The sequence below is a fragment of the Pan troglodytes genome, chromosome 4 (assembly GCF_028858775.2).
Source record: "Pan troglodytes isolate AG18354 chromosome 4, NHGRI_mPanTro3-v2.0_pri, whole genome shotgun sequence".
Taxonomy (NCBI): domain Eukaryota; kingdom Metazoa; phylum Chordata; class Mammalia; order Primates; family Hominidae; genus Pan; species Pan troglodytes.
In genome coordinates this window covers 172,480,566-172,505,011 of record NC_072402.2, presented here as the reverse complement: position 1 = coordinate 172,505,011, position 24,446 = coordinate 172,480,566, and the positions used below count along the sequence as shown (strand labels likewise).

At 44.6% G+C, this 24,446-nt stretch overlaps 1 long non-coding RNA gene across 1 annotated transcript; it reads right to left on the bottom strand.

Moving 5' to 3' along the window:
- Positions 1-1,985: 1,985 nt before the first annotated feature.
- Positions 1,986-6,307, bottom strand: LOC129144145 (uncharacterized). The gene is made up of 3 exons (XR_008548324.1): positions 5,663-6,307; positions 4,382-4,415; positions 1,986-2,915 (listed from the first exon to the last, which is right to left on the bottom strand). It is a non-coding gene; the product is annotated as an uncharacterized LOC129144145 (long non-coding RNA).
- Positions 6,308-24,446: the final 18,139 nt, after the last annotated feature.

The following is a 24,446-nucleotide window of genomic DNA, read 5'->3' as shown; positions in this document are numbered from 1 at the left end:
TACTGCAGCATTCCAATCTCCCTAAGTTTTGGGCGCCTTCCTCCACAGTACGGCAAAGGAATTCCGCCACTTTCACTTTTATTTAGTCTAACATACCTCTGGGTCCATATTTCAGTTGACCCACCAAGCAAACTTTAGAGTCACTCCTGGCCCTGTGAGCTACAATACGAAATTTGCAGTGTGCTTAGTGGACCCCACTGTGGACTCAATGTGTCACCACCACCCCTCTCCTCAAATTCATATGTTGAATCCTAACCCGCAATGTAATGTGTTAGAAGGTGTGGCCTTTGAGAGGTAATTAGGTCATGAAGGTGGAGCCACTGCAATGTCCAGTCCTGCTCATTGCTCATGGTGAAACCCTCTGAGTCCTCTGAGGCCCCGCTGGGATTTAGGCGGCACAGGCCCCACTGCCATCCCCCTCCACTGTCCTTTGGGATGCTAGAGACTCTGCCATAGCCCCTATCTCTCCTCCTCACACTCACCACACTCGTGGGTACACAAAAACACATTTAGGACCCTCCCAGTTTCCTCTCTTTGTCACAGCCCAAATACTCTTCTTCATTTCAAGGGCTGCAGAATGGTGGTTCTATAGAGTGGTGTTCTATAGAGTGGTGTTATTATAGAGTGTTCTATAGAGTGTTCTATAGAGTGGTGGTATTAAAATATGCCCACAAATTCTTTAATATTCCTCCCATCAAAGAAAGAGACTAATTTTTTTCTCGTTTTATATAAGCCATCCTTAGGGACTCAATTCTAATGAGTGGCAGAGGCAGATGTGACATGGCCTGTGCTCGAGGCTGGGTCATGGAAAAGAGTATGGCTTCCACTCAGCTCCTGGTCTTTCTAGACATGTTGCCCTGGAGCCAGGAGCCACTGTATAAAGAGTGCAGCTACTCTGAAGCCATCATGCTGGTGAGACCACTTGGAAAGAACCCAGGGAGACAGAGAGGTTGAGGATCCCCAGCTCTCCCAGCCCCCAGCTGCTGAGTCTTCCCAGCCCAGGCTTCAGAAGTGTGAGAGAAAACGCATCTGAGATGACCACGGCTCTAGTCGTCATATGAGAGCAACCTCATGTGAGGCTCCAAGCCAGATCCACCCAGCTGAACTGTTCCCAAATTCCCGATCTACAAAAGCACAGATATTCTATAAGGTGATTGTTTTAAGCTACTATGTTTGCAATGCAAGCATTTGCAGTGCAAGCAACCTTTCTGGAGTCTACTGCTATAGAATTGTTTCGGTTTAGAGAATGCAGAGGGATTAGGAAGCTAAGGTTAGGCAGGTCATGCAAAGTCATAAAGCTAATGGGATTTGAGCATGCTTGCTGGACCATATTACATATTACACTGCCTCTCTATCCCATCTGACCATCAGCCTTGTCCAGAGCCACCATTCTCATGAAAGATATGACCATATATACATTTTGAAAGTAAGCGCATATTTTCTTCTGCAAAATTGAGTTAAAAAAGAAGATAAGCACATACCAATAGGAAATCCCAAGACAGGCTATTGAGGGTATTTGTTAAAACACAGCCTTAGTCAGAGCAAGTTAAATATCTCTCCCTCTCTCTCTCTCTATATATATATATATATTTAACTTGCTCTGACTCTCTCTCTCTCTCTCTCTCTATATATATATATATATATAGAGAGAGAGAGAGAGAGAGAGTGAGAGAGAGATGGAGCCTCGCTCTGTCGCCCAGGCTGGAGTACAGTGGCACGATCTCGGCTCACTGCAACCTCCACCTCCCGGCTTCAAGCAATTCTCTGCCTCAGCCTCTTGAGTAGCTGGGATTACAGGCACCCGCCACCATTCCCAACTAATTTTTGTATTTTTAGTAGAGATGGGGTTTCACCATCTTGGCCCGGGTGGTCTTGAACTCCTGACCTCATGATCCACCCGCCTCGGCCTCCCAAAGTGCTGGGATTACAGGCGTGAGCCACCGCACCCGGTCTAAATATTTTTTAATATCCATAAATTCCTGGGAGATTTTATATTTGGAGAAAAAGCAATAATTGAGAATTTCAGATATCTTTTTCTTTATAAATAAAATATCTGTATGGTAAGGATTGCTATGATTAAATATCCATGTCTAGAATCATTCTGTTAGGCTAAAAGTTTTTCTAACATTTATGAAGGGTTGACGATTCAGAGTCCTCTCAATGTTTCTGATGAGGTAACGATGATGCTTGTCACAGGTGTTTGGTGTTGAATGGGACCAAATGAGACTGGGGCTAGGAATCAGTGCTTTTAAAGATGGTTTTGTTTGATTGCCACATAATTGACCAAGTGTTGAGTGAGAAGGCACCACTTGGCTCTCATGAGAATAAGAGATAAATATTCATCCAGACTTTACGTTTAGGGGTGGTGACCGTCTCTGCAGTGCACACCTATCTGATGCCAGAAAGGGCAACAAGATTCTTTTATGCTGTGGTGATCAGCATCTCCAGTGAAGGCACCATTCAAAAGATGCAAATGTGCAAATTATGGGAGTTTAAGCAGGAAAAAAAATGAATTTAAACCCCAAGGCCCTACAATTTTGAGGATAACGCCTTTCATTATGGTTATTCTACATTAATCTGCCTCCAGCACTGTGAGTAATAGCGTTTTCCTCTGGGGGTCAGCAAGCCTGGGGTTTCCATGGGGACCTGATTGCTCTGTCTGTATGGAAACTCAGCTCCGTCAGAGGAGAGCAAAGTTTTGGTTTTGACAGGATGAGCAGTAACACCCAAGGAGATGTAGGCTTTTCAAGGAAGCGAAGACTGTGGGGTCCCAGTTGCAGGTTTTCTCCATCACCTTGCATGCTGTTGAATGAGGAGGTGCGTGGCTTCACCCTTTGCGTTGCATTTTGACAGCAAACCAAGCAACTATTTGTCCTCTCTGGGGAGATGGCAGACATGTTCATCTGGTGTATATTCTATGGGGAAACAGACACTTTGTTTCATGAGAGTACAAATTAGTATCATTTCTTTGACAGCAAATTTCCAAACTGTAACAAAATTGAAATGCACATACATTTTGACTCTAGCTATTCTACTTTTAGGAATTTATTTTAGATGTATTCTCACACATGGAAACAATCACACAGGTATGCAAATATTTATTGTAGCCCTAATTGAAATATTAGAAGTCTGAAGCTAATTGTTGGACAGTAGGAGCTGGTTGTATAAAATCAATTCATCCACACTTTGGAATACTATATAACCTTATATTTTTTGAATTGAGGTAGATCTATATGTATGAAATGGAATGATCTCCAAAGTACGTTGTTTATTAAAAAACAACAACACTGTATTGTGTTCCATCATTTATACTTTTAGAACATGAATATTTGCAGTTTTGTGTGTGTGTGTATATGTAAATATGTGTGTGTATATATATATATATAGAGAGAGAGAGAGAGAGAGACAGAGAGAGAGAGAAAGGGAGAGAGAGTATCTCTAGCAGGGCACCCCAAAACCCAGGGAAGCCCCGTGGGGTCAGGAGAAGAAGGAAGATTCGCAAGTGGCTTTGTACCAGGGAGAAGCTGAGCTACAATGTGGTTGCAACTGAGTCCAATGTTGATCTCTTCTTGGAGAGATCAGGGCCTGCTCTGACCCTGCAGGGTCATGCTAAACTGAAGCAAGTGGGGCCAGCTTCTGTTGTCACACATCAGCCAGTCATGGGCCATGTGCTTCCCTAAAAAGGGCAATGCTCCTCACTCAGGGACCATTTCCGGTGACAGGTGAGCTCTGAGCCTCTGCAGCCCAGCAGCTGCAGCATGGACACGGAGGATTTGATGGAGAGGAATTGTGGGAATGCCACAGCAGCTACTACCTGTAGTCTGCTTCCCTGTTGTGATTATTTAACTTCGGGGACACATGCCTTGTCTCTCTGATTTATAGGTATCTTATGCTACTTTGCTTTTCTGATGAGTCTAGCAGAGAAACGGACAGGGTTAAAAAGCAAAAGTCAGTACATGAAGGGTGAGAAGCTTGGCACCAGAATGCAGTTTTTGATTCCAGCCCCAGTTCTGTTTGCACTTAGCTGTGTGACCTGAGTCAAAACCGTCAACCTCTCTGACCTTCAGTGCTCTCATTCAAAAAGCAAAGCGGGTGCACTGATTGACTGCCCTGTTCTCACAAGTGTGGCTTTTCTGCAACTCACTGTAATGGCGTTTCATTCTGGAGCAGTATGACAGACATCTATTGTGTTTTCTAAATGATATTGATATACTTTTGCCCAAATAAATTAAAAATCCTAACTCAAGTGAGCCATTTGCCAGAGCAACAGTCAGTTTTTAGAGAATGGGCTGTAAATTTGAGGGTTATCTTAGCCTGTTCAGGTTGCTGTAACAAAATGTTATAGACTGGGTGACTTAAACAACAGACATTTATTTCTTACCATTCTGGGGACTGGGAAGTCCAAGATCAAGGCACTAGCAGGAAAAAACCTCACATCAGAAAAGCAGAATTAATTCAATAACAGCATCAAACATGCAATGTTCAGTATATTTTGATTGTCCCCAAATGTTCTCTAAAACCGTCTTCTTCCTTCCTTCCATCTTTCCTTCCTTCTTTTTGTTTCTTCCTCCTTTCTCCAGAATTCAGTAAAGGTACATAGATTACATTTAACTTTTTTATTTTTTTATCCCCCCTCATTAAATATTGTAATGATTCCAGACCAGATCTACTTTCTGCATTCATCTGACTATCTCCCCATTATTCCATTCAAACATTCGGGCCAAACATTTCCAATGAGACCACTGCACAGGTGGCTTGTACACCTCCCACTGTGTCCTATCAGGAGGCAAACAATGCCAGCTCATTATGGGCAGTGCTAAGACTTGACCACTTGGTTCTAATTGTTACTTCATCTCTCTCTATTATAAAGACACATTTTCTCCTTTGCAATTAATAAGTAATCTGAGGGCCAGGCCCAGTGGGTCATGTCTGTAATCCCAGCACTTTGGGAGGCCGAGGTGGGCAGATTGCCTGAGATCAGGAGTTCAAGACCAGCCTAGCCAACCTGGTGAAACCTCATTTCTACTAAAAATACAAAATTAGCTGGGCGTGGTGGCACATGCCTGTAATTCTAGCTACTCGGGAGGCTGAGGCAGGAGAATTGCTTGAACCTGGGAGGCAGAGTTTGCAGTGAGCTGAAATCATGCCATTGCACTTCAGCCTGGATGACAAGAGCAAAACTCTGTGTGAAAAAAAACCAAAAAAAAAAACCAAAAAAAAAAACAAAAAACAAAACCAAACAAACAAACAAACAAAAAAACAAAGACAGTAATCTGAGGGCTTTCCGAGGATGCAGGACTTTAAAGGCTAAAACCATCAACGCCCTTGGCAAATTGAGACAGCTGATCACCCTACATGCAACCTCAAAATCACCTATCCCAGGCCCTAAAACTCTGCAAATATTCTTCCCTGTATTTCCCCTTCTGAGACGCTATCAAGGTGGTGTCCTTTACTGCAGTGGATCTTATAAATATCGCTTTACTTGATCTACAGGTTGCTCAGATGGTCTCTTTGGAGATTATATAGATGCTGCTATGGAGCCATGGATATTTTTAAATTAATATGTTAAAATATGTTACCTTCATTATTCACCTTGTTAATCAAATCAAGTGGGAGCTCCTTCAAACCAGCTGCCATGTCCTTCTGACGTGATCCTACTTACCTGATAGGACCTCCTTTTCCTCTGGCTCAGCAAGATGTTCCATTCTCATCTGGTCTCGACCATTTCTTCAAGAAAGAAGTTCCCTCCTTTTATAAAAATCTGGCTTGAAAACCCCTGGATTAGGGGGAGATGAAAGAATGGGGTAACCAAGTTAGTTCCTAAAGTGTTTTCACCATGTGGAAGTGCAGGGATAAGCTGGGGGCTCACCATGCTAGAGGGAGAACAAGCTTGTAGACGGGGCCTCCAGGCTCCTGGGTCAGACAGCTGTGCTCAAATCCCAACCCCGTGACCTTGAGTAAGTGCCACAACTTCTATGTGCCTCAATCTCCTTATCTGGGAAAACTGTAGTGCAGCTGAAAGCACATGGTCTCCTCTCAAAGAACGTGAGCTGCTCTCATCAGCAAGTACAAAAATGGATGCTGACCAAGCATGCTTTACACATTGGGTACCACACAGATGGTCGAGAAGGAGACGGAGAACAGGAGGCTCAGGAGAGGAAAAGAAGAGACAAGACTTGGCACAGCAGATGTAGGAAAAAGATGAAAATTAGAAGACCAGTTCTTAGTCTTGGTTCTGTCCTGGGCAAATCACTTCATCTTGCTGGGCAACAGTATGTAGAAAATGAATGCATCTCTAGACCCAGAACTGTGCTTCTCAGACTTTGACGTGCATATGACTCAGATGGTGATCTAATTAAAATACAGATTTTGATTTTGTGGGTCTGGATGGGGGCCTGAGGTTCTGCATATCTAATGAGCTCTCTGATGAGGCTGACACTGCTGCTCCATGGACACACTCTGAATGGAATTTAGATCAGAGGTTGGTGAACTTTTTTCTGTACAGTAAATATTTCAGCCTTTGCAGGCCATGCAGTCTTTGTCACAACTACTCCACTCTGCTGTGGTGGCACAAGCGTAGCCACAGATAATATGTAAATGAGGTTGTAAAATAAAACGTCATTTACAAAAACAAGTATGAAGCCAGATTTAGCCCACCGGTTATAGATTATTGACCACTGTTGTAGTCGATATCTAGTATTCCTTCCAGTTTTGCTCTTCCTTAATTCATAGTCAACAAGTCCTTAACTGAGCACCTACTCCATATCGCAGCCTGTGTATTATGTGCTTTTCCACACAGGACTCTGCTACCCTCAGAATCACCTGTAAAACTCTATCCCACACTCATTTTACTAACGAGGAGACTTGTTCAAGATCTCAGAGCATGGAAGGGACTCCTGTTGTGATTAGAACCCAGGTTTCCTGATCCCAGGCCTGGTGCTTCCTTGTTCTTTTCAACAAATCAAATAATCAAATGAAGATTGTTCTTTAAACACACACACACTCTCTCTCCCTCTCTCTCTCTCTCTCTCTTTCTCTTTCTCTTTCTGGTGGAGTTCTGCCAAAAAAAAAAGAGGACAAGTGATTGTTCACCAGCTTTCTCTGTTGGGCAAGGTTATCCGTTTTAGCCACATGTCCAAGGTAGGATTTTGACAATTCGAGAATTTTAAAGGAATAGAAGGTATAAAACAGATAGGAACTATCCTAGGCCACAGCAGGTCATTTCACAAGCACAAGAAAATGTGACCCCATGATTACCTTCTTCTCTTTGCATCCCAGTTCCCTTCTGAGGTTCGTCAAGTTGAATCTCCAAATGCCACGCGAGTCACAATGTAAAGGAGGCAGCAGCCCCATGACCAAGGGAGGGGAAGAGGCATGAGCACCTGGGAAGGCTGGAGGGATGCAGGTCCCTGACTGTTGCCCCTTGCTCAAATGCCACCTCTTTGTTCCTGCCATGGGAGCTGTGATGAGAGGAAGGTGCAGACAGTGCTGGGCAGAGAGTCAGAGGAAGGCCTGACTTTGGGGTGCACAATACAATCGCCCAACCTCTCAGAGGTCGCACACCAGCAGCCCCCAGGTGGAAACTGACTCGCACACGGGTGGATTTGCTTTGGGCTGCATGCAGAGTGTTTTAAATCATTTCAACTAGTTGTCAAATATAATCTTCCTGTCTTGCCTTTTATAACTCACCCAGATGATGGATCCAGCCACAACAAGTGACACTTTGCACAGGACAACCGTGGACCCCAGCGGAGGACTGGCAGCCTCCATGCATGGTAAGCAATCCCGGTGCCTCGCTCAGGTACAGCTCCCACCTGTTCCCAGGGGGCATCTGAGTTTGCGATCTCCGCTAGACCGGCCTATTTCCTCATCTATAGAGTGGTGAGTGTCCACCCCAACTGCCTCATTAATTCAGTCAGCAAATGAGTGGCCACTGCCTGGCTCAGTCCGTTCCACAGAGGGGCGGGGAGGAATAAGAAGGGGGTTGTGGCAGTCCTCGCCTCATGGGATGGACTGCCCCATGGCGACAGCCTGGTGAACAAGTCAGGCATTCTGGCTGCCACAAGAGGCCCATGCGTGGAGCACAGTGTAGACATAAAGCAAGAGGAGACAGTCTACAGGGAGCAGGGCTGGCCAGAACAGGCTGTGTCTTGAAGAGAGAGAGGTTCTCCTGGTTAAGAAGCTGCAGTGGGGGCAGAGTGGGAAGACAGGAGGCAGGGAGTTCTCAGCCAAGGGATCACCTGGGTTACAGAGACAGAGGCCAGGATAGCAGCCAAATGTACCAGGGAAAGCACAAACAGTCCTGTGGCTAGTTGCAGGGTGTGAGTAAGACTGTGGGGTGGAGGCAGAGAAGGCAGGAAGCTGACGGGTAGCCCAGCATGGCTGAGGATGGAAGGCCTTGAATGTCCAGCTGAGAAGCGTGACCTAGTCCCAAGGGCCATAGGGAATTCTGGGAGCGTTTCGTACATGGGAGTGCAGGGATGGAGTTCGGGCTGTGGGAAGATCTCTCTGTCACAGTGGAGGGTAGATAGATGAGGAGGAAAGACAGGGCAGGGAAACCAGTTAGGAGGCAACTGGATAAATCTAAGTGAGAAGTCAAGGAAGACAAGATTGTGCCAATGATGGAAATTCAGGGACAGGACTAGGATGAGACAAATGAGTAACCCAGGATGCAAAATTTAAGGAAGTGCTGGCTCTCAGAGACACACAAGTACGGGTTGGGCACCTGAAACCAAGCACCCCCTTAAGTGTTGCTTTCAGGGGTCTCTTGCTTGCCTCATCCCAGGACTGGCCCTGGATTAGCGGTGCAGAAGCACTCCGTAACTGTTGAAGCCCTATTTTCCAAAGATGAGGACCTTCCAGGGTATCCTGCTCAACATGACTGACTCGCTTCTTTCACTCAAGGACTTAGGGACTTGGGTTCAAATTCTGACTCTCAAACTCACGGTCTCTCAGAGTTTTCCTCCTCAGTTGCCCACATATGTAAAATGGACCCAGAGTTTTCCAGTGTTAGGGCTGCTCCAAGTTCAGAGGATGTGGAAGCCCAGGGCCGTGGCCACAGCAGACAGCCCCTGGTGACCTCTGTCTTTGCCAACATTTATTTGTTTTGAAAGACCCCAAGGCCAATGGATCCTCTTTCCTGATCCACTAAGCTCTGATTACAGAACCTGTAGCTCTTCTATTCTTTTTCTTCCCCAAGGGTTTGCCTCAGCTGTCTTATTAAATATGGAAAACATCTGTGCTTGGGTTTTTTTTTTTTGGTTTTTTCTTTTGTTTTTTTTTTTAGCAAAAATCCCCACATCTGGAAAATATTGGTCAAGAGTCTAATTAAGTATGTCAATGACAAATTGTTCTCACAGGAAGTATTTAGGGCTAGTGAATAATTGGGATTTAATGCCCTTGGCCTTTGTCCTTGCCTGCTTGTTTACTTATCCTGGCAGAGGTCGGGGAGGCAAGGCTCCCACCCCCACCCAGCCCCAGTCCCAAGAATCCTTGGCCAGGCTGCCGCAGAAAAGCCAGACCCACGGATGCAAGGAGCTGCCCTCAAGTGAGGAAGCAAGGGTGGAAGCTTGTTTGAAGCTGGGTCTCTTAAAGCTACACAATGCCCCCTTCTTACTAGAATCTCTAGCTCTTCCACTCAGGGCTAACATTTCCTGCCGGGTCTACCTACTGTTTGAAGGAGATTATTTCCTTTCTTTTACTTGGACTTTTTTCTTTCAACCTTCGGAGGGCCCCAGCCCTCAGGGAAAATGGATTCTCTTCCCCTCACCAGCTGCCAGCGGGATATTCTCAACTAAATAACGAAGTTTAATGGGCTTTCACACAAACACAAAGCTCTCTCCCCCCACGCCTCGGGAGGACATTTCTCATTAATGAAGGCCTTAAAAAGATGTTCTCATCCCCATGAAGCTTCAGGAATGCTCTGCATCTCCTCATCCTTGACTCCCCTGGCCATCCTGACCCAAGATGGCTCTGACAGGAGAAACCACTGTGGACAGCAATTGAAGACCTCACACCAGCTTCATCAACCAGAAGGCAGATGGCAAACAAGGACAGAACCAGAAAACATTAGAAATGTATGTTGTTAAGTGCGAGTTCTGAGTTGGAGACACTGAAAATTATTCTTTCAGGTGCCTTTGCATTCTCTCTTGTCCTTCTCTTGTCCCTTTTTTCTCCATGTCTCCACTCCAATAGCAAGTCCCAGCTGCTCTGTCTCAGAAACGGTCTCCAAATCTATCCTCTTCCTCCCATTCCCATGGCCCCCACCCAGTCCAAGCCATCACCCTCTCTTGCATGGACGATGGCCATGGCCTCCTTGTGGCCTCTGGGCTTCCCAATTTGCCCCCTTCAGTCCATTCTCCTCATGTAGCCAAGTGCTGTACAGATATGGGGACCAAATTGTGTTGTATTGTAACCATAATGGGTTTTTGCCCAATGCACAGCAAGTCAATATAATGAGACACAGAGGTTGCATCAGAGAAAGAGTTTAAAAATCATAGAGCAGCCAAACAAGGAGATAGGAGGAAACCTCAAATCTCTCTCCCGAGGGGTTTGGGGGTAGGAATTTTAAGGGGTTTGGAGTGGGCTGAGGTGTGGGGACCTTTGATTAGTTGAAGAGTGCCAGGTGAATTCATGCAACAGGGAGCTAAAGAAACTGCATTCTCACACCGATTTGGTTCCTCTGCAGGGGTCTTTAAATTGGTTGGCATTAGCTCTTCCACTGGAATTCAGAGTCTGAAGAGCATCATAAGCAATTCTTAAAGAAAAAGCCTTATGATTCTAACATCAGAAATCCTATCTACAGGAACAATGGGGGTGCAAATGGTCAGTACCTGGTGCTGTGTGACTTTTGGTTACAAGGAAGTAGGCCAAACGGCAGCCTGATTAACACTTAATTATAAACATATTTCTGACCAGAGTCTGGCATATAATTCTTGTGAGCCCTGTGAGGACAGTTTCAGGGTCCCTGCCCTCTGGCAGCTCCCATCGCGATGAGGATGCATCCCAGGCCCCTAGCAAGGTCTGGGGCCTGCCCCACCTGGCCACTGCCCCACAAACATTTGCCACACCTTGGTATCTTCCTCGTGTTTCTTACCATGATGTAAAATCACTTTCATGAGTTATTTGCATGTCGTCTGTAAATTCCATTCGATCATAAACTCTATGAGAGTAGCCTGTTGCTTTGTTAGAATGAAGCAAGCAAGATGCTTTGAGCACAACATTTAAGGAGGCACTCACTTTCAACCACAGATTCTCTATCACACAGCCCAGAGAGGGAGTACCTCCCAAAATTTTGTGTCTCAGGTGCCCCACTTGCCTCTCAGCCCTATTCCCAGGGCCATCCTCCTAGTGCCGATAAATATTTTGGAGATGAATTAACTCTGATGTTGTCAAGGTCAAGGGTGCAAGATTCACCCAAGTTCCCCAAGTCCTGTCCAATACACCCAGAGTATCCTCCAGTTTCCAACCCCACTGCCATTGGCAGTCTCAGGCCACTGAGAAGTGGCTGCTACACTTCCTGACCCCCCATCCTCCCAGGCCTGACTGCTTCTCAGTCTGCCACATGGCACTTTGCCTGGTTCTCCAGGCTTATCCATCCTCAGCTGGTCCTCCCTATAGTGCCATGTCACCTTTGCATCCCCTCTTCCAGACTTTTGTCAAAGTGACCAAATCTGTCCAAAATGTAGATCTCATCTTGTCATGCTTCTGCATCTCCCATTGCCTGTGCATAGAGTCCAAGCTGCTTGGATCAGCGTTGAAGGCTCTGCGGGATCTGAGTCCGGTTCATTTGTTTGACTTCTTCTCTCTTCCCATCTTGCCCTAGCTCCACGCTTCAACCTCTCCACCCTTCTTCCAGCTCTGGGTCTCTGCATGACTGCCACCTTGCCTGGGATTCCCTCCCCTGGGGAATACCTAGCTATTCTTGAGGACCTTGCTGTGAAGTCTTCCTAGTTAATATAAGTTTCCTTGCTCTGGCCTCCCTCATTGTTTTAGTCCATTTGGGCTGTGATACCAAAATACCATAAACTTGGTACTTTCAAACAACAGAAATTTATTTCTCCCAGTCCTAGTGGCTGGGAATTCCAAAATCAAAGTGCAGGCAGATTCAGTGTCTGGTGAAGGCCTGCTTTCTGCTTCATAGTGTCTTGTCACTGTTTCCTCACATGGTGGAAGAAACTGAAGCTCTCTGGGGCCTCTTTGATAAGGATTGTAATCCCAGTCATGAGGGCCCCTCCCTCATGACCTGATCACCTCCCAAAGGCCCCACCTCCTATCCCATCACATTGGGGGTTAGGTTTCAACATATAGATTTTGAGGGACACAGACATTCAGTCCCTAGCACTTGTAATGAACAATTCTTTAGAGTCTTGGGTTTGAAGTATAGTCTTGGGGCATTTTATGCAAATACTTTTAGCTAACAATACGCTCCTAACCAAGTGGTTTGCAAAGCACTATGCCAATGTTTGCTTCCTTCAGTAACTTACTATTCCCTCCTTGCTGAGACTGAGAGAGAGAGAGAGAAAGTAATTTACAAGCATTGATATAAAAAAGGTACACATTAGAACCCAAAGCCACTGCTGTTTTGCTCTTACAAGGAGTATCCCCTCTTCTTCCTGCAGAGAAGCTTCCAAAAGTGTGGGGGGAGCAAGTGGCACACGACGACAGTGGACAGAGGTAGTCTTTTTAGGGACACTGACTTGGTTCAGGAGGGAAATTTTGACATTTGCCCTTCTCCTGGTCATGATGATGCCATCAGGGTTAGAAGCCAGTTTGGCCCCATGCCTTGCCTCCATTTTTAACACAGAGCAGGCCTCAAGCTCAGCACTTGTTTTGGTTAACAGTGTCCGCCTTGAATTTAATCATCTTGCTTTGTTTTTATATTGTTGTTTTTCCCTGCTACTTTTAATTTGTGGCCGGTGAGACAGCTTTCTATTTAGAGTAGTAAATAAATATTTTAAAATACATTTTTTCTGAGATGGAGTTTCACTCTCGTTGCCTAGCGTGGAGTGCAGTGGTGTGATCTTGCCTCACTGCAACCTCTGCTTCCCGGGTTCAAGTGATACTCCTGCCTCAGTCTCCCCAGTACCTGGGATTACAGGTGCCCGCCACTACACCTAGCTAATTTTGGTATTTTTAGTAGAGACGGGGTTTAGCCATGTTGGCCAGGCTGGTCTTGAACTCTTGGCCTCAGGTGATCCACCCATCTTGGCCTCCCAAAGTGCTGGGATTACAGGCATGAGCCACTGGGCCTGGCCCTTAAAATACATTTTTAAAGAAAAAAAACAAAAAACAAAAAACATGAGCCAATTTAAAGAAATATTTTAAGTACATAATGGTCCAGATGGTTCCCAGACATGGTAAGAACTGAGAAGTGATATGATGGAGATGGCTAGCTGACCAACAATTTGTTCTCTCTTCTTCTAATATAGAATTGTTGCTGGGAGGCGACTTCCCAGGCAGGGACTACATTTCCCCACCTCTTTGCAGACAGAAGGAGCTATGAGCATAGAATAAGGACACAGGTGACATACATCGCTTCCTAACCTGGCCCATTCTTTTAGTTCCTTCAAGCTGCTGTAACAAAATACTAGAGACTAGGTAATTTATAAATGCAGAAAGGTATTGTCACAGTTCTGGAGGCTGGGCAGCCCAAGATCAAGGCACTGGCAGATTTAGTGTCTGGCGAGGGCTTCATAGCTGGCACCTTGTTGCTGCATCCTCACATGGCGGAAGTGGCAAGGTTGCTTGGCTTATATAGGCACTAATCCCATTCATGAGGGTGGAGCCCCCATGGCTTAACTGCTTCCCAAAGACACCAACTCTGAATACTGTCCCATTGGGTATTGGGTTCCAACATACGAATTATGGGGGACACCAACATTTGGTCCATGGGACTCATGAATACCCCCATTTGACCCCCAGCATCTCATCAAATGGCTACACCCAGAGCAGCCCTGGGGACCCTTTGGAAAATAGCAGCACATTTGTTTGCCTGAGTCTGAGTGAGCATGTGACCAGAGACCCTCCCTTTCTACCCCAACAACAATTAAGTTTTATGTGATTGAAGAATAAACTTTGATTGTGCCAAGACACAGAGATTTCAGGGTTCTTCTGCAGAGAAGCTAAAATGATTAAATGACTAATGCTTGAAAAATAGAGTTTTAGAGCAAGATTCAAGAAATTAATGACAGTTTGATTTTTCAAAGAGCTGCCTCTTGTTAAGAGTGATACTGGCAAAACCAAACCAAATCCTGCCTGTTTCCTTTCCAAAGAAACCATGAGTTTGAGAATTTCAAATTATCAAAAAGCAATCTAGACAAGGGATTTTTTAAGCTTGTCTTCCTTTCTTCCTTGGTTTCTTCCTCTTCTCTTCTTTCTTTTCCTCTTCCTTTCTTCCCTCATGTCTTTTATCTCCTTTCCTTTTTTTTTTTTTTGCAATGAAATAATGTATTTGGATGAAAGCATACATGCGTCCCCAATATTCAGAGCCCACCAGTGGGAAAGGCAGATGGGCTATTTGGCCCAAGTTGAGATCTCAAATTTAGACTTTTGCAATTACCACATGAGGAGTTTACACATAGAGCCTCAGTATGTATGTGTATTAAAAATTTCAATTTGTTAAATGTAAACTATGAAAATATACTAAAACTCTTGTGTAATGTTCCACATTTAGAATGCATAGGAACACACTGGAACCCATAGGAACATGGTGCAAGGAAGCTATCAGAAAGATACGTGTGAATTTTGTTCTGATTCACTTCAATTCATCTCCACAAGCAGATTTGGATGCTGTTTCTGCTCTGTCAAATCTTACAGATGGCCTCATAGAATGCTAAATTCCTGCGAGAAAATTTGCCGGCAAACATTCTTCCTTCCTCTAAGGGGCTTTCGCCCATCCTACACCACTCTTCCCGCAACATTTTGGTGCTAGTGGTGCTCTCTAGTGGCCAATCGGCCACACCAATCTCTGATTACTCAAAATTGGCTGGAGTTCAGAAGTCTTTCCTTCCTTCCTATTTTGCAGCTGGCTCCTGGCACGTCTCATAAAGTGATGACACTGTCTCACTGCCTTTACAGTTAATGATTTCTCAACCAGACCCTGTGGGGATGTCCTCTTTGGATGGTGCCAGTGATTTTCACCAAGTTGTCATTCCCCAAATGTTGCTCCACACTTCTGTCAGATGGTTATGGTGCTAAAGACCCCACCCCCAGCATTCTCCAGTGGCGTGAGGCCCCTCTGTTAACCTTATTTAAGGGCCACCATATGCCAGGGATTTGTCAGCTCTTTATATAGGTGGTTGACTCATCCCCAAGAAAACAGAGGGGCAAGGAGGTTAAACAACCCTCTCAAGGTTGCACAATGAGAAAAATGATGGCAAAATTACTCAACCCCAGCTGCCTTCCTAGATTGTTCTTCCCAAGCATTCCAGGATGATTGTTAAGGGAAAGGGAAGGGAAACAACATATGCTGAGTCTAGACAGGCACAGCACTGGTATGGACAATTCCACATACAGTACTTGTTCCATTAATTCCTCACAACCACCCACTTATGTAGCTATCATCCATCCTCCCCTTTATCCATCCATCCATTCACTTTTTCAATACATATCTGTTTTACATTTGCAAAATTCCAAGGATTGTGTTAGGCACTAGGTATGCTGTATCAGTTCTTTTTCACGCTGCTTTGAAGAAATACCTGAGACTGGGTAATTTATGAAAAAGAGAGGTTTAATTGACTCACAGTTCCACATGGCTGAGAAGGCCTCAGGAAACTTATAATCATGGTTGGAGGCACCTCTTCACAAGGCAGAAGGAGAGAGAATGAGTGCCAAGCAAAGGGGAAAACCTCTTATAAAACCATCAGATCTTGTGAGAAGTAATTCACTATCATGAGAAAGGCATGGTGGAAACCAGCCCCCATGATTCAATTACCTCCACCTGGTCCTGCCCTTGACACATGGGGATTATTACAATTCAAGGTGAGATTTGGGTGGGGACACAGAGCCAAACCATATGATTCTACCCCTGGCCTCTCCCAAATCTCATGTCCTCACATTTCAAAACACAATCGTGCCCTTCCAATAGTCCCGCAAAGTCTTAACTCACTCCAACATTAACCCAAAAGTCCAAGTTTAAAGTTTCACCTGAGACAAGGCAAATCCCTTCTGCCTATGAGCCTATAAAATAAAAAACAAGTTAGTTACTTCCTAGATACAATGGAAGTACAGGCATTGGGTAAATACACCATTCCAAATGGTAGAAATTGGCCAAAAGAAAAGAAGTACAGACCCCATGCAAGTCTGAAATCCAGCAGGACCATCACTAAACCTTCAAGTTCCCAAATGATCTCCTTTGACTCCATATCTCACATCCAGGTCACACTGATGCAAAAGGTAGGTTCCCGTGGCCTTTGGCAGCTCCGCCTCTGTGGCTTTGCAGGGTACAGACCCCTCCCGGCTGTTTTCATGGTCCAGCATTGAGTGTCTGTGGTTTTTGCAGGCGCATGGTGCAAGCTTTCAGTGGATCTGCCATTCTGGAGTCTGGAGGACTGTGGCCCTCTTCTCACAGCTCCACTAGGCAGTGCCCCAGTGGAGACTGCATGGGGGCTCTGACCTCACATTTCCCTTCTGCATTGCCCTAGCCCAGGTTCTCCATGAGAGCTCAACCCCTGCAGCAAGCTTTTGCCTGGACATCCAGGTGTTTCCATACATCCTCTGAAATCTAGGAGAAGGTTCCCAAACCTTAATTTTTGACTTCTGTGCACCCACAGGCCCAACATCGTGTGTAAGCTGCCAAGACCTGTGGCTTGTCCCCTCTGAAGCAACAGCCTGAGCTCTATGTTTGGCCTTTTTAGCCATGGTTGGGATGCAGGGCACCAAGTCCTGAGACCATAAAGAAGCAAGGCCGTGGGCCCTGCCCACAAAACTGTTTTTTCCTCCTAGGCCTCCAGGCTTGTGATGAGACGGGCTGCCATGAAGACTTCTGACATGACATTTTCCCCATTGTATTGGCAATTAATATTTGGCTCCTTTTACTTATGCAAATTTCTGTAGCCAGCTTGACTTTCTCCTCAGAAAATGAGTTTTCTCCCACATCTTCCTGTCTTCTTCTGAGCCCTCCAAACTGTTCCAACCTCTGCCTGTTACCCAGTTCCAAAGTCATTCCCACATTTTTGGGTATCTTTATAATAGTACCCTACTCTTTGCGGTACCAATTTACTATATTAGTTCATTCTTATACTGCTTTGAAGAAATACCCAAGACTGGGTAATTTATAAAGAAAAGAGGTTTAGGCTGGGCATGGTGGCTCACACCTGTAATGCCAGCACTTTGGGAGGCCAAGATGGGTGGATCACCTGAGACCAGGGGTTCGAGACCAGCCTGGCCAACATGGCAAAACCTCATCTCTACTAAAAATACCAAAAAAAAAAAAAAAAGAAAATTAGCCAGGTGTGGTGGCGGGCACCGGTAATCCCGGCTACTCAGGAGGCTGAGGAAGGAGAATCACTTGAACACGGGAGGAGGAGGTTGCAGTGAGCTGAGATCGTGCATTGCAGCCTGGAAAACAAGAGCAAAACTCCATCTCAAATAAAAGAAAAGAGGTTTAATTGACTCACAGTTCTTCATGGCTGGGGAGGCCGCGTGAAACTTACAGTCATGGTGGAAGGCATCTCTTCACAGGGCAGAAGAAGAGAGAATGAGCACTGAGTGAAGAGGGAAGCTCCTTAGAAAACCATCAGATCTAATGAGAACTAACTCACTATTACAAGAACAACATGGTGGAAACCACCCCCATGATTAAATTACCTCCACCTTGTCCTGCCCTTGATACATGGGGATTATTGTAATTCAAAGTGATATTTGGGTGGGGACACAGAGCCAAACAGTATCATATGCCGTGAGAAACAAGCTTTGGTAAAAACGTAGTTTCTGGTCTCAAGGCTGTAATAGTACCAGGCAAGCGATAGACAAACTGTAAACTCACATAGATGTGAGGTGCTGCCTTGGGATGAGACCCTGATCACTGCACAATAGAAGTAGGGCTTCTAAATCAGAACTGGTGAGGCAGGGAGGAGGGAACAAGGTAAGTAATACCCTAAGGCAGTCGGTAAGCTGACATTACTTAGAAGTAGTACTTCTTGAGTATATTTGCCAGGCAGGATACCATGCGGATTGGGCTATTTAATCCTCACAACCCTCCTATTGTGGGTGCTATTGTGGATATAACCTCCCCTACTATAAGAGGGTACAGTTATGATCTCTCATTTCATAAGCTAGAAGCTTCAAGATTGTTGGGGTTAAATAACCTTCCCAGGGACATATGGCTTTTTTTGTGGCAAAGCCAACATTTGAATTAAATTCTCACTTGCTGCAGAGCCAGGGTTTTAACCTCTGGGCTATGGACAGAGCCAAGAAGGGTGGTAGAGGGAGGTGGTCAGGGGAACCTTGAGTTTTGTAAGAAATTTAACCTTAATATGAATATCTTTGCAAAGTCATTGAAGGATTTGGAATAAGGGAATGCTATCAGACTTGATTTTATGAAGATGCATTGGAGAGGCTATCTGAAAGAATCATCCATGTTGTTTCCAGTCCAACTATCAGTCAAAAGAACAGCAGAAGGGGCCACACCATCAGGTGCTAAGTTGGAGAAACTAATGAGACGCTCAAGTGGGTAGATCAGGCAAGTCACTAGATGTGTGGTCCAGAATGCAGAAAAGAGATGAGGTTGGTCATATAGACTTGGGAGTTGTCAGAACATAAATACAAGCTAAGGTTGTGGGTAAGATGACTCCAAGAAAACCAAGATGAGAGCTGGGCAGGACAGAGCAGATCAACAAGGGAGCAGGCACTTACAGAGGACACCAAGGAACAGCCAGCCAAAATGTAAGGTACTGTAGAACCAAGAAAACAGAGTTTCCACAAGGAGGAACTGAGGAGCAAATGACTCGGAGTGTCAGGACACTTGGGGACAGATGTGTCCATGCTATTCTCTAACTCCAAGTCTAAGCCTAAGAGGAAATCAGGATTCAGGGAGGTTGTATTTGGTTTCCAGCAACTCGCCCACCACGAATTTCAAAATCTCTCTTCATCTGGAACACAGAAAATGATTTGCAGTCCTCAGATGGTTACAAGGGCACCGGTTTTTGCCAAGTCAAATTATGTGACAGAAATGGGCCGTGAAATGCCTGCTAATTGCTACAAGATTTAACAGGGAGAGAAGGGCCTGAAAACAGGAGGCGGGGAAGTGCGTTGTCAGTCTTTCATGTGGGGAGCTGGGGAGCTGGGGATAACAAGACATAATGAGCCTTCTTCTCTGAGCTCCAAATTACTAGGATCATTTTATCCTGTTGAAAGAAGGATGAAGCTTTTTAAAATGGGCAATTATGACATATTTTTTTCATTGTTGTTGAGAAAGCTAAACCCCAAAGATCGCAGCTATTTTTGAGGGGTTTTCAAAAGGCACTCATGCCATTGTTGAGCTCATCATCTCCCCAGGCTCCAGGGAGAGGTTTATTTGCCATGATAATCCTGCTTGATCCCCTCTCTCCATACCTGACAGGTCTTTGCAGTGTTTCTTCTCACACATTCTAGTAATGCCCTGGAATCAGACCATGGGGCCCTTGAACCAACTGAAGGAAACTGTTACCAAATAACCAGCAATGCCTCTGCTGAGCCTTGAAAGGTTACTGAAAGTGTCTGTAATCTTACTTTGTGTTCCCTTGTTGTCTGGTCTTTGGAATGTATTCCTTAAATCATGTCAGCTCCCCCACCAATCTAACACCTTCACTAACTACCCCGTCCAGCAAGTCTGGTCCAACGGCTACTGCCTCTAGAATTGAATCCTCAACTCCTTGTCCAATCTTATCTTTTCTCCCCACAATCATTCATTCATGCATTCATTCATTCATTTAACATACACAGGATGAGCAAGTCATATGTTCTGGACATTATAACAGGTGCTAGAGAAGTCTGCCAAGGAGGAGAGACAGTCAAGAAGGTAGGAGGTCATAATACAGTATAAGAAGCTTTGTTGAGTTAAGATGAAGGGCTTTGGGATACAGAGAACTTGACACCTGGACTAAGCGTTGAAGGAAGAGGACACATACAGAGACATATTTAGACAACAGAAGTGATAGGACTTGAAGTCCTGGTGGGCTATGGGGATGAGTGTGAAGCTCAGGTTTCAGCCTTAGGCAGTTAGATTCCATTAGTGCTCTGGTTTAAATGTGTCCCCCATATTTCATGTGTTAGAAACTCAGTCTCCAAATTTATATGTTGATTGGAGATGGGGCCTTTGGGAGATAATTAGAATTAGATAAGGTCATCAGGATTGGGGCTCCATGATGAGACTGTTGTCTTTACAAAAAAACAGGAAGAGAAACCTGATCACACATGCATGCTCTTGCCCTCTCTCCACATGATGCCTTCTGTCATGTTATGACACATCAAGAAGATCCTTACAAGATGCAGCCTCAGGACCTTGGTCTTCTCAGCCTCCAGAAACATGAGGCAAACAAAACTCTTCTTTTATGAAACGTCCAGTCTGTGATATTCTGTTATAGCAACAAAAAACCAGACTAAGACAGTAGTAAGAGAGGAATCATGGAGAAGAAATTGGTTTGACAGGTGGGGGAATGAGCTTCTTCAGGGACATGCTGACCGACAGGAGCTTGTGGAGAGCCAGCAGCAGGTGCCCTGTGGGAGGTTGCTTATGGGAATCTGCAGCACAGGTGAAAGGTTCAGGCTGGAGAGAGAGACAAGGGAGCGGTTGGCTGAAAGATGGACATCAGAGCTTTGGGTATGAACAAGACAATGTGAGAAGATGGGTCCCTGAGGAAGAGCCCTGGGGAACACCATCAGTTAAGGGGCCATATTGAAAAAGACAGACTGCAGAGGGAAAACAAACTCATGTATGGGGCCTGGGCACTGAAAATTCAAACCTGTGCTTTCTCCAGTGGGGACAGTCAAATAGCAGTGCTGAGAAGGGTTGTCAGTCTTTCATGTGAGGAGCTGGGGAGCTGGGGATAACAAGACATAATGAGCTGAGAAGGGTCAGCTTCATAAAAGCAGGGAGGAGATTTGAGGTGAAAATGGCAATGACTCTCAACAAGCTCCTTCCTCTTTATTGTGCAATAAAGAATTTGGCTGGCTTCTGTCACCAGTTCCTGGGAGGTGGCCTCTAAATCTTTGGAATTTCCCAAGTGATAAGAGTGTCTTTGTTTTGTGGTGGATCTCTCAGACCACACCTGATATGCTAATGAGGTGACTTAGAATGGAGACTGAGCATGTCAGAAGAACCAGCCATGTTGTTAGGGAACGGGAGCCTTGAGCCACATGATATCAGCCCAACCTCTAGCCCAGCCTAATAGAGAGTGCTTAGAGTTTGAGTCTCACGGGCAATGATTCAATCAAGCATGCTTACATAATGATGCTCCAATAAAATCTCTGGACATTGCAGCTTGGGTGAGTTTCCTTGGCTGGCAATACTCTGTGTATTGTCACACATTGACATGCTAAAGCATCCTGACTCCACAGTGAGAAAAAACAGAAGCTTCATGTTTGGGACCCTCCCAGAACTCACCCTATGTCTTTTTCCTTATGGCTGATTCTGATTTGTTTGCTTTATAATAAAACTGTAATCACAAAAAGACCGCTTTCCTGCATGCTGTCAATCATTCTAGTGAATTGACAGAGTAGAAAGAACCCCCAAATTTGTAACCAGTTGGTCAGAAGTTCTGGTGGCCTTGGGATCCCTGAAGTTGTGATTGATGTCTAAAGTGAGAACAGTTTTGTGAAGAACTAAACCTTAACTTGTGAGGTTTGGCTCAACTCTGGGTATCTGGTGCCAGAAGTTCTTAAAAGTTATTGTGTTCCAAGGATAGGCACGAATATTGATGAGTTCTTTCTTTGGGCTAAGCACCTCACATGCAGTTTCTCACTTCATCCTAGATTCAAAGCTATGAGGGAAGTGCTAAGTATTATCATCCACATATTACAGACAAAGAAACAGTTCTCAAAGTTAGGGATCCTGGCCAAGATTATGCATCTGGGAAGTAAGGGAGCCAGAACTGAGCCCAACCAACCAAAACCCATGCTCTTAACCATTCTACTAAACTTCTTCCCAGCAAGATACTCGTCTTCATGCTTGATCTGGGATGTCTAGCAGAGTAGTTAAAATGAGCTTATTCATTAATTTATTCAGCCATATTACTGAACACCCTCTATGTATCATCCATGAATAAAACAATGATCTCTGGTTTCATAGAGCTTCTATTCTAGCTAGTGGAATGAAGATCATGGACTTTGGCTTCTACTCTTAATGAGATGCAGAGCTGGAAAGCTATTGCTTGGTTTTAAGCAGAGGAGAGTGGCATGACCTAATTTATATTGTAAAAGAATCACTCTGGCTGCTGCACTGAGTATAGTCTTGTGTGGGCAAGAGTAGAGTCAAGGAACCCTGTTAGAAAGCCACTAAAGCCATCAAACCAGAAATAATGGTGAATAATGGTGGCTTGAGCAAGACTGGGAACACTGGAAGTGGTCAGATTGTAATAATAATAATTATTAATAATAATAATGTTCATAGCAGAACTAGCAAGATTAACTGATGAACTTAGGATGTGACAGAAAGAGAGGAATGAAGAATGACTCCAAGATTTGGGATTAAGAAACTTGGAGGATGAAGTTGCTATTATCAGCTAAGATAGGGTAGCTTGCGTGAGAAGCATTTGGGGGCTAGAAGTGAAGGAGAAAAGGTATGATGTTTAGCTTAGATGGTTGAGTTTGAGATGCCTCTCAGACATCCAACAGGAGATGTCACTTACACAATTTTCCATTCTATACTCATTTGTTTATTTACTTGAGAGTGTAGACTTTGGTATCAAACCATGTGGAGAAAATTCCATATTCAGTCCCAACCAGATATGTCATCTTAGGGAAGTCGGTGTATCCCTCTGGGCTTTATTTAATTTCCTCATCTGCAGATTGTGTTAACAATTATACCTCCTGTTATTGTTAATAGGACCCAGTGAAATAAGTCACTGAAGCACTTAGGACAGCCCCTAGAATCACATGTAATCACTCAGCAAGCGTTAGCCATTTTGTTGCTCTTTGGAAAGCCTCCACTAGTGGACTTTAAGCTCCATGGGAGCAGAGCTCTTACCTGATTTGTAAGCACTCAGTAGTTGCTGGATGAATACCTTGTTGCACAAGATTGGGCCGACACAAACCAATTCCAAAACATTGAAAGAGGTTTTTATTATTCCTTCAGGTTTGACAATTCACTAAAATAATTGACAGAACTCAGGAAAGCACTGTCTTTGCGATTACAATTGTATTATAAAGCATACAAATCAGAATCAGCCACAGGGAGAGAGACACAGAGTGAGCTCTGGGAGGGTCCCAAACATGAAGCTTCCATGTCTTCTCCCTGTGAAGTCAGGACTCTTTAGAACATCAGTGTGTGACAATACACAGAGTATTACCAGCCAAGGAAACTCACCCAAGCTGCCATGTCCAGAGATTTATTGGAGTTTCATTATGTAAGCATGATCGATTAAATCATTGGCCATAAGACTCAAACTCTAGATGCCTTTTTACAGGCTGGGCTAGAGGTTGTGCTGATATCGTGTGGCTCAAGGCCCTCATTCTCTAATCACGTGGCTCAGTCTCCATTCTACGTCATCTCATTAACATAAGTTCAGGTGTGGTCTGAGGAATCCACCACAAAAAACAAAGACACTTCTATCACTTGGGAAATTCCAGTGTTTCAGAGGCCACCTCCCAGGAACTGGTGACAGAAACCAGACAAATTATTTATTACACAATAAATTTGCAGTGCACACAAATGGACTTGTCTTTCAATTTTCTCCAACTGTTCCTATTTAGATTCATGCTCTATCGTTCTAGAAGCCACCTCAATACTCTTGGGAAAGTCAGGACTTTTGTACCCAGTCATGAATCAACAATGTGACATTTGATACCGGATAGCATTTTCATGAAGCATTGAGCCTCTTACATCTTATCTTATTTTGAGTGTCATTATCTGTGACACACTTTAATGGTGAAACAACAGCTGTATAAAATTCAGCCAAGCTCATTTTGAAAAAGAAAAAAAAAAGGGCCACTGGAATCAGTGATTCACATCTGATTTGGAGTCTTCGTTAGATGAGCTTTTCTCTAGAAACAGCAATCTCATTTAGTCATTTGGACTCAATACTTTGCAGTCGCAAAATATAAGGTATCATCTGGCACAAATGTCTTATTTTACAGATGAAACTGATGCCTAGAAAAGGGAAGCAAATTTCCAATGTCATACCATGAGTTGAGGAAGCACCAGAACACTTCACAGGCTCAGAAACTCAGGGGAAAATAAAAAGAGATCAGATGGCCCAGAAAGCATTAATAGAAAAATTTGCCTCTGCTTCTCATTGCCAGGAATGGGG